General features: G+C 42.7%; 1 protein-coding gene across 4 annotated transcripts in view; it reads left to right on the top strand.

Annotated features, from left to right (window-relative positions):
• Positions 1–14,162, top strand: part of SUSD6 (sushi domain containing 6) — a 106,102-nt gene that overhangs the window by 64,990 nt on the left and 26,950 nt on the right. The window lies entirely within an intron of this gene.

Genomic DNA, 14,162 nt, shown 5'->3' with positions numbered 1-14,162 from the left:
TTCCCTGACTGGTATCGGAGGCAATGAAAACTGAACACAGAATTGAAAACAAATCGAAAGCCCTCTGGTAACCGTCTGTCAGTTGTTACACAGCATGTGGTGGCAGGATGAAACTTGTGGTGCCCAGTCTGGTCTCTGATCTCCCCACAACAGCTAGTTCCAGTTGCTAGTTCCAGACTGCTCTCTGTCCCTTTGGAGTAGCTTTCTCCATGGGAGGGATTCCTTCCTGAGGCTGAGCTGCTTCCTGTCGTGTTAAGGATAGATGTATTTATCTTGATTAGTTTCTTTGAGCTGTGCTCTCCTATACTGATATCTGTTGTGCCCAGTTTAATGACCAGTTGTAATGATTTTTACTGTTGTGCAATTGTTTTTTAGCGGTAGCAAGAGAACAGCTTTGTCTTTTTTCAAGTCTTCCCTGAGCCTATCTTTGTCCTGGCATACTCTTTTGGAGAACACAAGGCTGCAGCCGCCAGCCCCAGCCCCGCACGCATGAATTCATCAGGTTGATCTTTGCACCCCTGCTCCTCGGGAGGGTCGGATGGCAGCTGCAGCTCCTGTCAAGCATGATGCCGGGCAGGGAGCTTTGAGAAGGAGAGTTACAAAAGGCCCAGTTTAAATCATCTGTGTAAGGGCACAGCAGAGGCTCTGTCACCCAGGCCCCTCAGGCCCCACCGCTTGTCTTCTGCTGCTATGGTTGTAATGACATTAGCATTTCAAAAAGGAGATTACCACAACCCCCAGGTTCTGAGGGGAGGGTATTTTGGCTTGAAAAGCTGCTTTCTGGTTATCTCTGCCTATTTTTCCCCCTGCAGTGGATCCTGAAGGGTTGGTGAAGGTATCCACGCCATGATAAAAGGGGGTTGTTGTTGTTGAGAGGAAACTGGTTGTTTATTGGCCTTAATGTGGGCTGGCAGATATGAAGTTGTCGCTGATAGCATTCTTTCTTGCTGATTGGAAGTGACTGCCTGAGAATTTCCTGATGGAAAAGTTAATGGGTCTGTGTTGGGATCACAGCTGTATGCTAGAGAAGTATCCTGAAGTCATGTTTACAGGAAGGAGGTATGGTTGTTATACTAGTTTGTCTAGTGTATTTCAATCAAGGGAAATGGAGAGCACATGCGTCCTATTCATCATCTGCCTTTCACACCTCTTGTGGTGGCAAAAAACCTGTTCTGTGCCCAGGCACAGAATTTTAGGGTGGTTCCTTGGGAAAAGCGATTGTATTCTTACAAGTTTTTGTTTAGCAACAAAAATTCTGTAGTGAAACTTAACTCCTGGGTCTTGCAACTCTGTTTTATTACCCTTACCTCTGATTACAATTCAGTTGATCATTTTTCATTAAGTTTACTCTCCCTTTCTGATGATACTTGTGCTAGAAACTTGTGTTAAGGCTTTAGATATGCTGGGCTCTAGTGGAAAATCCCTATGTTTGCTATCTCTTCTCCACTTGCATTAGATATAGAAATGACAGGTCGGGCCAGGCAGATTGGTTGTCTGGTCCCTGGGGCAAGAGAACAAAGGGATTTGTCTTGTTTGCCTAGTAGTGAGAGGCAAGAGTATTTTGTGCAACCTCTCCAACCATGTATATGGGCCATAAAATTATTAGCTGACCCACGGTGTCCATAACAGAAGCCCCTTGACTTGAGTGAGTACAGTTAGAGGGTGTGCAGCAGAAAACGCTGGTGGTTGCCTGGAGCCGTGTCTACGGTGGTACTGCTAGTGCTGTGTGTATTGTAGTATTGAAGAGGAAGGGAAAGGTGTGTTTTGAGGAGACGTTACTATACTTGTAGGTTGGAGTGTTCACAGGCCTTAGTCTTTGTGTCTGCCCATCAGGATTTCTCTTGCATGCTCACATAGGGCATAGCTCCCCAAGTGGTTCTGCAAAGCGGTGCTGATGGAGTCATAGGTGTCCCTTGCTCTGGGTGCTGCTGGGAGCTGGGCCTTTTCCCATGACTCACAACCCTTGCACGGGGACAAACAGGCAGAGCCTGGCTGGAAGAACTGCTACAGTTGCAGCCTGAGCCATAGATAATCTGTCCCACTGGGCATCAGGGAGGAGCAAAAGTAGCTTGCTCTGTAAACACGGTACAGGTTATTTGGCTGCTGAGAAAGGGAGACATTTAACTTCACTGTGTTAATACACAACTCCTTCCAGGAATGTTGTGGCTGCTGACAAGGTGTGTACGTGCTTATTCGGTATATTTCTAACTCTGCCAATATCCGGGCCTGTTCTAATCTGCTTATTTCTGTAGAGCACACGTCTGTCTATTAAGTACAACAAGGATGGAGCGTCTTAAACATTAGATGTTCAATTGAACCTGCACTGAGTGAAGGTGGGATATCTGGGTGCCCTGTGCTGGACAGAAAGCACAGGGTGACAGAGCCTCAAGTCTCTGCGGTCACTCTGTCTTGTCCTCTCCTTTTTTCTGTCTCTGCAAATGCATCAGCAGACACAGCTATGCAAATCTGCCAGCTGTCTCCTTAGGAAGTTAGTCACCAAGTTGCTGTGCAACCAGCTCTAGTTGCACAGGCTTTTGAATTTGCAGTTAAACTTAGCTACTGTGCATCTGTGTGTGGCTGGTTTTGGGATGTGTGAGTTTCTGCATTTTCTTTTCAAAACACTTGTAGTGATGATAGAAATGAAATATTCAGTATTATGATAGAAGCAGGCTGGAGAAAAAGTAAAACTGTAAATCTGAATGCTGTGAACTAAAAATCTAAGAACTAAAAATGCAGGAAACAACAAACAGCCTGGTTTTTGAGGGGCTGATCAAGTTTTATATTTACTGTGGGAGGAACCCTCTTTCATTCTTTCCAGTTTCAGGGCAATTACTGTTTTAAAGCTTGCAAGAGAAAGATAAGGACAGCAAAAAGCAGAATGAATAAGTGCTGGTTGTAATATTTAGTGGGTTAAGAGCATTAATAATTATTATGGAGTAAGAGGAGGGGAAAAAGCTTGAAGGAGAAAGTAGTTTTATTTCCCTTGGTCCCTGTTTGGATTAATGAATTTAATTACTTGGAAATAGCTAGTAGCAAACTTGTGGCTTTTTTTCAAATGTACTTTTAACAAGACTGCAAATTTTAAAAGAAGAGGCAATTCAATAAAAATAATTGGAGACATAAGACCTTAACTGCTATATCCCTTATTGCAAGTGCCTTGTGTCAGTAGATGTTGAGAACTGAATTAATATGCCTCTGATGTATTGAGAGGGGAGAAACCAGGGCAATAAGATGCAATTCTAAATGCAGGGAAGCAAGTGAGATACTGACTTTCAAATAGATCCTTTTAATAAAGTTGTTCTTTCTTTTGTTCCTGTCAGCATAAAATAGAGACAAATATGGAAAGGAAATAGCTGCCCAGAGTAATGGGTTCTGTATAACAAGTAGTAAGAGTGCATGAGGTGGGAGAAAGGAGATGGGGCAGAACGCCAGAAAAGGGTCTTTCTACAATAAAGTTTGTGTCAGAAATTCCTCACTTCTAGATGGTATAGTTTAGATTCCACTAAATTGTTAGTTCTTTTGTCAGCTTGAATGGGTCCTTATGAAGTGATATAGCAGCTAAACAAGTAAATAGTGAAGAAAAATAGCATGGCATCTTTAAATTAGGAAGATATCTGGTGGGATGGCTCTGATGTCGGGTGCATTTACCATCAGATGAAATTTTCCAAAGTGCTTGTGTTCCACTGGTAATTAGTTGCGAGAGGATGTCTCAAGTCATGCAAACGCTACTGAAAATTTTGCCTAATGTGTTTACAATTTGAAAGAGGGATTTAGTATTCTGCTGCTTAAATTTATAGGCAATACATTAGTGAAGGAGAGCTGCAAACTTCCCATGAAAACTAAGTAGCATGAGATAACTGAATAACAGGGCAACCGAGTAACATCTGGAAATCCATGAAGAGACACTGAAGATGGTTTTTTCAAAAGGTTACTTGACTGTAAGCAGATGGAGGGAACATTTGGAAGAAGACTCAAATCCATTCAGTTAAGCAAATTGCAGTGGTGGCAGCCCATTCTGAGTTGTTTCTAGAAGGCAAGGTAATACCGTATGCCTTTTCTTCTTCGTGGGTATATACCCCCAGACAAGACTAACTATCAGTACTGAAAGTCTACCAGCAGTACAAGAGAGCTTCATATTACCAGTTTATCCAGCTCTGTGACAAGAAAAAACATGTTGCCAGACCTGGCTAGGCCCTGGATACTGATGGAAGGAAGCTTAATTCTCCAGCTGCAGTTCTGCTTGGAAAGATGCTTCTATGTTCCCAGTTTTCCCAGTAGCAACAGGCTCTTCTATTGTCTTCAGCATTATCATGGACCCCAGTGTGAGTGCTCCCCAGGGCATGATTTATTAGAAAATAGTATGCTGAATAAAGCAGTTTTATGCAGCAATGGTGAGACACTTTCTTGTGGTTTTCTAAGCAATTCTTTTTGTTAAGTCATCAAGAGTAGTGTTTGAAAGCAACATGCCATGTTTGGTTAGTCTCATCAGGTGATGAACCATGGAACAATCATGGCCCCTGACTGGGTCCAATACGGATGCCATAGAACATGCTACAGAAGTAGCTGTTTGTTCTTGACCAAGGAGCACCTCTTGTAAATCCATCCTTCCTGTTCCTGCAGGCCACTGCAGCCCTGGAGATCTCCTTGACTCCAGTATATCTCTGATTGTGCAGGTATTTTGCACTTCTAGACAGGAATTCACTACAGTCTAGTAGACATGATTCTTCAAGAGGATTTCCATGTTATGTTCCCATTCCCATGAACCTTGGTTTTCACCATTTTTACTGAGGAGTGCAAGTCACTTAATATGTCCAAATTTTGTACGTGCAGCCATGTGACCTTGTCTCAGAATGGAGCATTATGGGAAAACTACTTTTCTGGGGGCTTTTTGTGGAGTCTAGACTGGAAATCTGTTGCCAGTAAATGTGCTAGACTGGGACTAGAAGTTTCCAAGCAGTGGTCTTCAGAACACATAATAATGGTCCATATTGTTCTGCCTGCCACATGATGACAGCTTCTTACTTTGAAACTGCTTTAATTGTGTTAAAGTAAAGCTTTGAATGTCTTTTTGCTTTTCAGTGCAAGCAGTTTCTGTAATTGGCAGAGGTATGTGCCCCTGAACAAGAAAGGTACATGATCACAAACTGCTTCTGTAACAGAGGAGTGCTCTTGTTGGAGTGTGTTCTACACACTGCAGTAACTTTCATTACTGATAAGGGATTTAAAAAGAGCAGGAGGAGAGAACTTCAAAAAGCCCAGCTGTTAAGAGGGAAACACTGGTACAGTTGGTAGCTGACTCTTCCCTGTGGAGTTACTGCAGAAAGGAATCTAGGCCTGGCAGTATGGTTGTTGCAGGGTAGTGTGGGATCAGTGTCCTTCCAGAGCAGCAGCAAAGGTATTGTGATTTGGTTTCTGTTTACCCTGTGAGCTAAAGAGTAAATGTCAGCTGTCTGGTTGTCTCTTCTATCCTGAAAATAAGAGTGACAGTGACAGCTTTGATGTGCAATAACTAGGTTGCTGTGATTTGCATTCATGGCTTTAAGTTATGATGCTTGTGGGGGCAGGGCTATGAAAGTAGAGCATGGCATTTAATATAAGCAGACACCTCCACCCTCCTTATTAATAAAGGCATACCAACTAGAAAGAAAAATGGGGGAAAAAAGTCCAGTGTCATAATCTGAGTGACTTATCCCAATGCTTGAGAGGCTCTTTCCCTCTTTGTCCTCGGGTAAGATCTGGAGAAAAAGAGAATGAAGAAGAACAGTGGGTCTATCTTTTGAGGAAAACTCTAGTTTTCCAGGCATTGAATTCTGTTTCTATTTCTAGGGAAATCACTTTTACTTCTGATGAGAGTTGACACAGTATAATGGTGTTTAACCACAAAATGGCCATTGCACAATTGCAACATCAGGTTAAGAACTAAGAACCGATTTTGAGGTTTGTTGCTGGGTGACTATGAGAGAAGAAAATCTATATCTTGACAGTGCCAGGTCTTGATCACGTGTTTTAGAAATAGTAACTTCAAAATGCCTGAGTCCTTGGTGAAAAGATCTAATCCAGACGTTTTGGAAAAGGGCTTTTCCTACTTTGATACTAGCATATCTCTTGTGAGATTTTTAGAAGGCTCTTGTGTGCATGCACAGAAGGAATGTGGTGTTAGCTGGAGGACATGTTGTCAAACTCCACTTGAGTGCTCTGACCAGTAAGCAGTGATTTGGGAGGAGAGACCCTTGTATGTTTAGATTGTGTTGTTAAGTATTTCATTAATATCCTAATGAAAGATACAGATTATTATGAGGAAGTCCAGTTGGGAAGCAGGAACTTTTAGCACTTCTCCCTTCTTTCCTAAACTTGAGTTGCTTTCCACAGAAGCTGATCTGTCTCCTAGGAGCATTGTCCTCTGCTCTCCATGTCAACTGCCAGAATATAGCTGTTCTTGTGAGTAGCATCCTCATGCTAAATGTGGCTAAAGTAGCCTTTTCTAAAAAGTGAATAGAAAAGACAGGGGATGGACGAGGGGCAGAATAAAGGATGGTTCTGCAGGCTGTGACGTGATCAGCTCTGTGAAATGGAATGCAACAGCCTTTGGACAGCCTGACTATAGTTATGTTGGCAAGAGGAAGAAAGTTCTGACAGTGTCTGTGTGATATATCTGGTAAGAAAGAGTAACTCCTGTGTACTGAGCAAATTGTATGGGGGTGGAGGAGATTGGAAGAAAGGAAAATTACCAGAAGTTTCTAAGAAAGGGTTGTGGCATTTTTTACTGCCTTTTTTCCTAGTAGCTCCCTGCTGCCTGCTGAATGTGGTTCTGCATTGCCTGTTGCTTTACTACTAATACAGTGGGTTTTCTGTTATTTCCTTCCCCTAAAAGACTTCAAATATAATTTTCCCTAATCATATGGAGGAGATGGGGAAACAAATGAATAAAAATCAGGAAAGCTCTGGGTAAAGGAGCTCTCAGATTTCTGTTTACATTGTTCACCTATAATGCTTATTCTCTCTGATTAAATGCATGTGCTATTCTCTGAAATTTTCAGTGTCACTATGAAAAAGAAATCTGTTACAAAACAGTAACTGATAGGTTTAGTAATTGGACTCCTGGTTTTTCTCTGGAACTGTATTTTACAGTCTGGATGTTAATTTATCAGCATCAAAATAACTTCCCTCCAAGCTGTTTTTTCCCATTAGTTCACAGGCATAAGATGTTGTTCTCAAGGAGTCTGCATACACAGTTGGGAGAGTTCCCAAGTGTGCCTCTCTCTGGGGGGCAGCATTTTTGCTATTTTTAGCATGATTTCTTTGAGTCTTCCATTTCCTTTTTGTGAGAAACTTTACAAACTGGAAAGAGATTGAACCATACAGTAAATGGATCTCAAAGTTACATGGGAAGCTTTCACTCCCCTACCAAGAAAGCTATAACCACTGTCTGAGCGTTTTTGCCAAACTTTCTGGTAGACTGAGCTACCCTGAGCAGCTGAAGAGACATCAGCCTGGCATAGAATTACTACATCTCAGAAACAATTGGTGTAGGGACACTCTGTACTATTTGTTTTCACTGTGTCTGGGGTCTTCATTTTTGTCAACTGGTGAACTTCATCTGGCCGTAATAACACTTGGTGGTTTATTGCTTCTCTACTGAATTATAATCCAGAAGGTGTGATGGGAGAAATCTGAACATGTGCTGCAGGGAGAAAGAAAAACTGCATTAACTGGTGAATGTTTAAATGAGGAGGAGAGATTTCTTAGTTCAGAGAATTCATGGAATGTAGAGAGGCCCTGAATTTAGTAGGGCACATGGATGTAGGGCTAGATGATGATCTGGGAATGGCTGTAGGGTTGTTGAATTAATTAGCATGGGAAGTGTTCAGATGTAGGCACATCTGGCCTACCCTTCAGCTGCCTTTCTGGAAGGGTGCAGAGCTCCTGAAGGGCCTGTGCCATGTCTTCCAACTTTGTGTGGGTGTCTGGTGCCTCAGAACTAACTGAGCCTGAACTGAACCCTCTATCTGGGGAGTCTCATGCAGGAGAGGCTTTCTTCAGCTCCCTGAAAATGGGAACATGCATGAGGTCAGCTGTTAGGATGTGGGCTGCCCCATGTGTTGAGGGATCTTGTGTTTTTCTTGAAAGTGTCCAACAATCTGCTTGTGAGCTGCCTCCTCACAGATATGGGGCTTCCTGAGTCAGTGGGCAGGGCCTGTATCTGCCTCATGTCAGGACTGATTGGCAGAAGCCAAGTGAGGACCAGGAAGGTGTGTGTAAGGCATGTTCAGCAACAGGGTCTGTAGAACGGGGGAGCATAACCTCTGCCTTCCCCCGTTTTAAGCTTTTGTCATATAACTACTCTTGGGGGGACAAAAACAGATCCAGGGGGTTTTTTGTTTGTTTTTTTTTTGTTGGTTGTTTTTTTTTCCCCCTAGGTTGAGGGAGTATTAAATGGGAGCACTCATATTGGGGAAGAGTTGGGATTTGGATGCTTGCTTCCTACCATTCTACCATTTTGTGTTCCTGTGATGACATGGGAGGCACATCTGAGTCCAGCTGTTATGTGAGTGTGAGGGCTCACCAGGGTGGTGATCTCAGCATTTCTCTGAGCTCTGGCCCCAGCTCTGAGGAAACTGGGAACACTCAGGAATTTTCCCCTTTTGTGCTTCCTGTGGCATTCAGGCATGCTGCAACAGCTTCCTCTACTGCATTCTTCCCCAGGGAGCATCTGAAATACTCTTTTTTTTTTTCTTTTTTTTTTTTCTGTGTAAGGAACTTGAAACTGCTTTGGTCTTGCATGATTTGGGAAAGATTGTGTTGTTGTTTTTAACTGACAGGCTATAACTTCTCCTATTGTCTTGGTCACTCTTGCTTACTGCTTCCCTTCCAAAGCCTGAGTCAGGTGGTGGTTGTGAAATCTGCCTGCTAGATCAGTGTCTATACATATGTATTCTGTGTTGACCAGGGTAGTGGAAGGGATTTTGTTCTCTGAATCATGAACCTATAAATAAATAAATCTTTTAAGTAGTTATTTGGGGGTTTTTTGAATAATCTGACCTTCCCACTTCATCCTCTTTCTCAGAATATCACAGGATTGAGCTATTATAATGACATTTTATAATGTAAAATCAGCATTTCATTCTCATAAGCCTTTCTGAAGATAAGATGGTTCTGCAGGTCTTGAAACCAAATTTAAAATGTTGTCCTGCTGGATTGACAATTTAGACAAAAAGGCGCAAGTAGTGATGTAGTGGATACATCCACTACATTTTTACTTAAATGTTGCTGAAATGTACAAAATGTACAAAAGCTGTCCTTGTAGATAAATGTTTAAAAAGTCTCCAAAAACCTATAACCTGAAACACCCACCCCAAACAAAACCAAAACAACCCCCCCAAGCCCCAGCTAACCACACTATCTCTGATGGAGCTAGGGAGTTGAAATTATTGTCTGACGCAAGGGAATGCTGGAGCTGAGCAGGAATTGTCTCATACACATTTGATGGAGGATGGCTGTGAGGAGGAACAGTAGGACTTTAGAAAGGAGGAGAAAAAACTGTAAGAAGCTCAGGAGGAACTTGAAAGTAAATGCTGGCCGGAAGGTGCAGAGGAGAACAAGCAAAACAGTTTCATGTTGTTTTGGTTCTTGTGGTATTCAAGGAAACAAGGTTTTGTAACAGCATCTGCCAATCAACTGAAATGTCTGGAAGAACCTGGGCTGCAACAGTCTCCTCTTTTCAATAAGGCCCTGTCCTAGACCCCAAGGTCTGGCTGGCAGGAAATGATAATAGTATCAATCAGACTTGGTCTGTCAGAGACAGGAATGATCCAGGTAAAATGCAGTCATTGAGGTATGATTCTTGGTACTTTCTGTAACCAAAACTCAATCTAGCATTTTTACAGTGTTGTTATCCTGTTAAATTACATTGCCCTGAGAAATACTCATGCTGGTTTAGTGAGAACTACTCTGACATGACTGGTGATGCTGTGTAGATAATATGTAGCTGAAGGAAGCCACTTGAGAATGCTGAGCAAATAAGCGCCTCAGAACAATAAATGAAACTTAATGAAATGTCACAAATAATATAAAAAAAAAATCAGTTGGCATACAAGAAGCAGAAGTGGAGAAGAAAACAGACAGTAGCATTGCAAGATGGTAGTGCAGCATACGGATCTTTAGCCACGTGATAGTCCTATTTATGACAGTATAGGTGAAGTAAATTCCTGGACAGAGAGACCTGTGTGGAAGAACTACTGAACTGTGAAATCCTGCCTTCTGGGTTGGCTTTCTTGGTACAGAAAAGGAAGACGTGAATAGTAAAGCAATCAATCTGTAAATCTTTGTAATTGAAAATAATTACATGGCTGACAAGAAACCTTAAATCATCACATTGAGTGCTCCAAACTAACTGAAACCATTTTTTAACAAGGGCAGGCAGGAAACCCCTCTGAAGGGGCAAGTTGAGGCAGGGAGGCAAAACCTCAGCTTAGTTATCGGTGGTGCATTTCTCTAGGCCTAAGTCCCTTCTGCCTAGGCCTTAGTTCCAGTCATTAAGCTGCAGCATCTCCCACTTGAAAATGTCAGCCTCTGGTGTAAGGATCCGTAATCTCAAAGTCAGTGATGTGTTTTGGCTGGCTCTGTGACAGTAGGTAGAAGCTGGAGTTGTGTGCCTCCAAGGCTCTTGAGCCTCTGTCAGGCAGCTGTGCTTCAAAAACACCAGGAAAGGAGAAAAACTGATTGAAAGCAGCTCTGAGGAGAGGAGAGACTTTGGGTGTTTGGTTGATGAGAAGCTCAACATGACCTGACAGTGCACACTTGAGCCCAGAAAGCCAACCCTGAGCTCCACCAAAAGCAGCGTGGCCAGCAGGTTGGGGGAGGTGATTCTGCCCTTCCGCTCCACTCTTCTGAAACTCCACTTGGAGTACTATATCCAGCTCTATGGTCCCCAACATGAGAAGGACATGGACCTACCTGTTAGAGCAGGTCCAGAACAGACCATGAATATGCTTGGAGGACTGGAGCACCTCTCCTATGAAGACAGGCTGAGAGAGCTCGGGTTGTTCAGCCTGGAGAAAAGGCTATGAGGAGACCTCATTGCAACCTTCCAGTGCCTAAAGGGGGCTACAAGAGAGCTAGAGAGGGATTTTTTACAAGGGCATGCAGTGATAGGACAAGGGGGAATGGCTTTAAACTGAAAGAGAGTAGATTCAGACTAGATATTAGGAAGAAATCCTTTACTGTGAGGCACTGGAACAGGTTGCCCAGAGAAGTTGTGGATGCCCCATCCCTGGAACTGTTCAAGGCCAGGTTGGATGGAGCTCTGAGCTGATCTAGTGGAAGGTGTCCCTGCCCATGGCAGGACAGTTGGAACCAGATGATCTCTAAAGTCCCTTCTAACCCAAACCATTCTATGACTCTGTGAAAAGTGTCCCTTTAATAAAGCATTATGAGAATCTTTTTTTTTTTCCCCCAGAATCACAGAATAGTTAGGGTTGGAAGGGACCTCTGCAGATCACATTGTCCAAGTCCCCTGCCAAGGAAGGGTTACCTAGTGCAGGTTACACAGGAACATGCCCAGGTGGGTTTTGAATGTCTCCAGAGAGAGAGACTCCTTGACCTTCCTGGGCAAGCCTGTTCCAGTTCTCTGCCACCCTCAATGTAAAGAAGTTCTTCCTCATGGTGAGGTGAAACGTTTTATGTTTCAGTTTAGGGCCATTACTCCTTGCCCTGTCGCTGGGCATCACTGGAGAGAATCTGGCACCATCCTCTTGGCACCCTCTTGGCCTTTGAGATATTTGTATGTATTGATGAGATCCCCTCTCAGTCTTGAAGAGTAGACAAAACAGACCCAGCTTCTGCAGTCTCCTCTTAAGAGAGATGCTCCAGACCCCTAGTCATCTTTGTGGCTTTAACTTGGCATTTTAATAGTTCCAGACAAAGAACTTGTCTAGGTTACCAGGGAATATAAATAAGACGCAAAGAATATGTACGGTCTTGTATTTCTTGTTGCTTAAAAGCAGAGAAGTGCAGAGAAACAAGACAGTAGTTTAACAGGTGTTGAGGAGATCTATTTCCTGAAGATTTTGTTTGGAAAATAGTTATACTGTGGGGTTTTGGGTTGTATGTTTTATAACTTCTTTTTATGTCAAATGGAAGGAGTGGTTTTTCATCTTTTCTTATGTTTTTGTCAGGCATTGAGGGCTACAGATGGGTTCTGTATTGGCAGTTGCTATCCCTGAGTTTTTGTGGGTTTTTTTTTATTACATGTTTTAATAAGCTGGATTTCTTTTTACTACATGCTTTTTCAAGCTGGATATTTTGACATGCTTGTGGTTTGATTACAGTGGCTATAGTGAAAGTGTCAAAGGACAAGCAGTATTTCGAAGGGCAAGAACTTCTTTAACACATCTTCTCTGAAGACTTTTCTTGCCAGCCATGGAAGAAGCTTGTTTTTTGAACAGTTACCCAATCCTGGCCTTTTTTTTTTCAGTTCAGCTATGTTTACCCTATGAGTGTTTGGGATGAGGAGCTAGAAAGACAGAAAGGAAGAATTCATGTTTGCTGCTAGGTATGCTTCTGACAATTTGCTGTATCATATCCATTGATTTGCTTAGAGCTGTTGGTAGGAACTGGGAAAATGGAGATACAAAACCAAACTCTTTGAAGTACATCTGTATAGCAGTACAGTCTTCTAAATGAAGGTGTCTGAAAAATCTCATTTCTTCTATTCACTGCATTTGTATGCATAATACTAAGTTGCCATTTACTTTCTATGTGCCATTTGATCCCCAGCAGACTCTGAGTGGGTGGAGTGTGTGGGACTTTGCCTGTTCTGCCAGAGCTGATGGTGTCTTCTGTGACTGGTAAATCAAAGTAGCAGCAGCATCCCACCAGACCTTGATGCCTCTTGCTAGTCATGCTCTAGTCACAAAGCAAGCTTACTGATAGCTTCACTGGGTTTCCTCCCTCGCCAAAAAACACTCTCTAATTACTTGTGTTGCTAGTGAATAGAGAAGACCACTTACTGAGTAGGTGTTAAGTTTCAGTGCAGGTTATGAGGGTCTGACACCACTTTTCCTACTACTGCCTTGCTAGCTCCTAAATTGCCCAACACTCTTAAAACTGTTAGGCAGTTTAGAAAGGTCTATCACAGCTAGCTCTTCTTAGTAGAAGAAATTTCTTACTTTTCTTTGAAAATTAGTTCTTCAGCTTCACTCTGTGTGTCTTAGAGCTCTTGAGTTATTAGAGTCTGGATTGAGTCTGTATTGGTTCAAGCAAGTGTAGCTCAGAATGATTGAACTTGCATAAGTGGGAGTCTGTAAGACTTTGAGGTCTCTGGAAAAGCCAAGTTTGTCATGTGGAATACTTCTGTCACTGTGTAGAATAGGATGACTTGAAGAGTGATCAAGTGGTTTGTTTTGGTTTTTTCTTTTTTTCCCCACCGGACTCTGCAGAGAAGTTGTTTGTGGTGCTGAACTCCTCTAAAGCCAGTAAAAAAGATGACTTAATACTTTCAGCTAACCTAACCACATCTAGAGTGAAAATACGAAGTGTGCTTAAGAGAGAGACTTTCCAGCAAGACAGGGCTAATAAGTCTTTGCAGTTCTGCCCAGCCAGTGGTAAATTAACTGAGTGCTTGTTCTGACAAGTCTCATGACACAGATGAGTCATTCTTAAAGGATGAAATAATCTGCCCAGATATTAGATTCTGTTGGGTTCAATGGTCCTGAGCAGTGCCAAAAGCCAGAGGATATATAGCATAGCAGGATAAAAAGGTATTCTCCCATTTGTTGGTGTATCAGGTTGAGGTTTCGGGATCACTGTCCTCACCAACCTTTCCCTAGCAAAGCTGTCAGTAGACTTACTGCAGAGGGAAGCTTAAAGTAACCCAGGGCTCTGAGCTTCCCAGTTCAGTTTCCACACAGATGAAAGGGGAACAGCATTTAGCACACAGCGATCTCCTGTGTGCATGCCATTACTAGATCAGCCTTGGCCAAACTTCCAAATTAGTACTTTTTGGATAGGCTGAGTCAGAGGCAACAGCTGCTGCTGCTGAAAGGATGAAAAATGAATCAGCTGCAAAAGGCTCATTAGTGAATGAAGGGGGCCTACCAGGTCAGAGCTTTAAAGTGACTCGCCTAGTGTATCTAAACTCAAAAATTCTTACTTCAGAGATTCCC

Source organism: Neopelma chrysocephalum, unplaced genomic scaffold, assembly GCF_003984885.1.
Source record: "Neopelma chrysocephalum unplaced genomic scaffold, ASM398488v2 Primary Assembly neopelma1_24, whole genome shotgun sequence".
Lineage (NCBI taxonomy): Eukaryota > Metazoa > Chordata > Aves > Passeriformes > Pipridae > Neopelma > Neopelma chrysocephalum.
The sequence above is the reverse complement of the archived record's forward strand: the minus strand, read 5'-3'. Positions and strand labels throughout refer to the sequence as shown.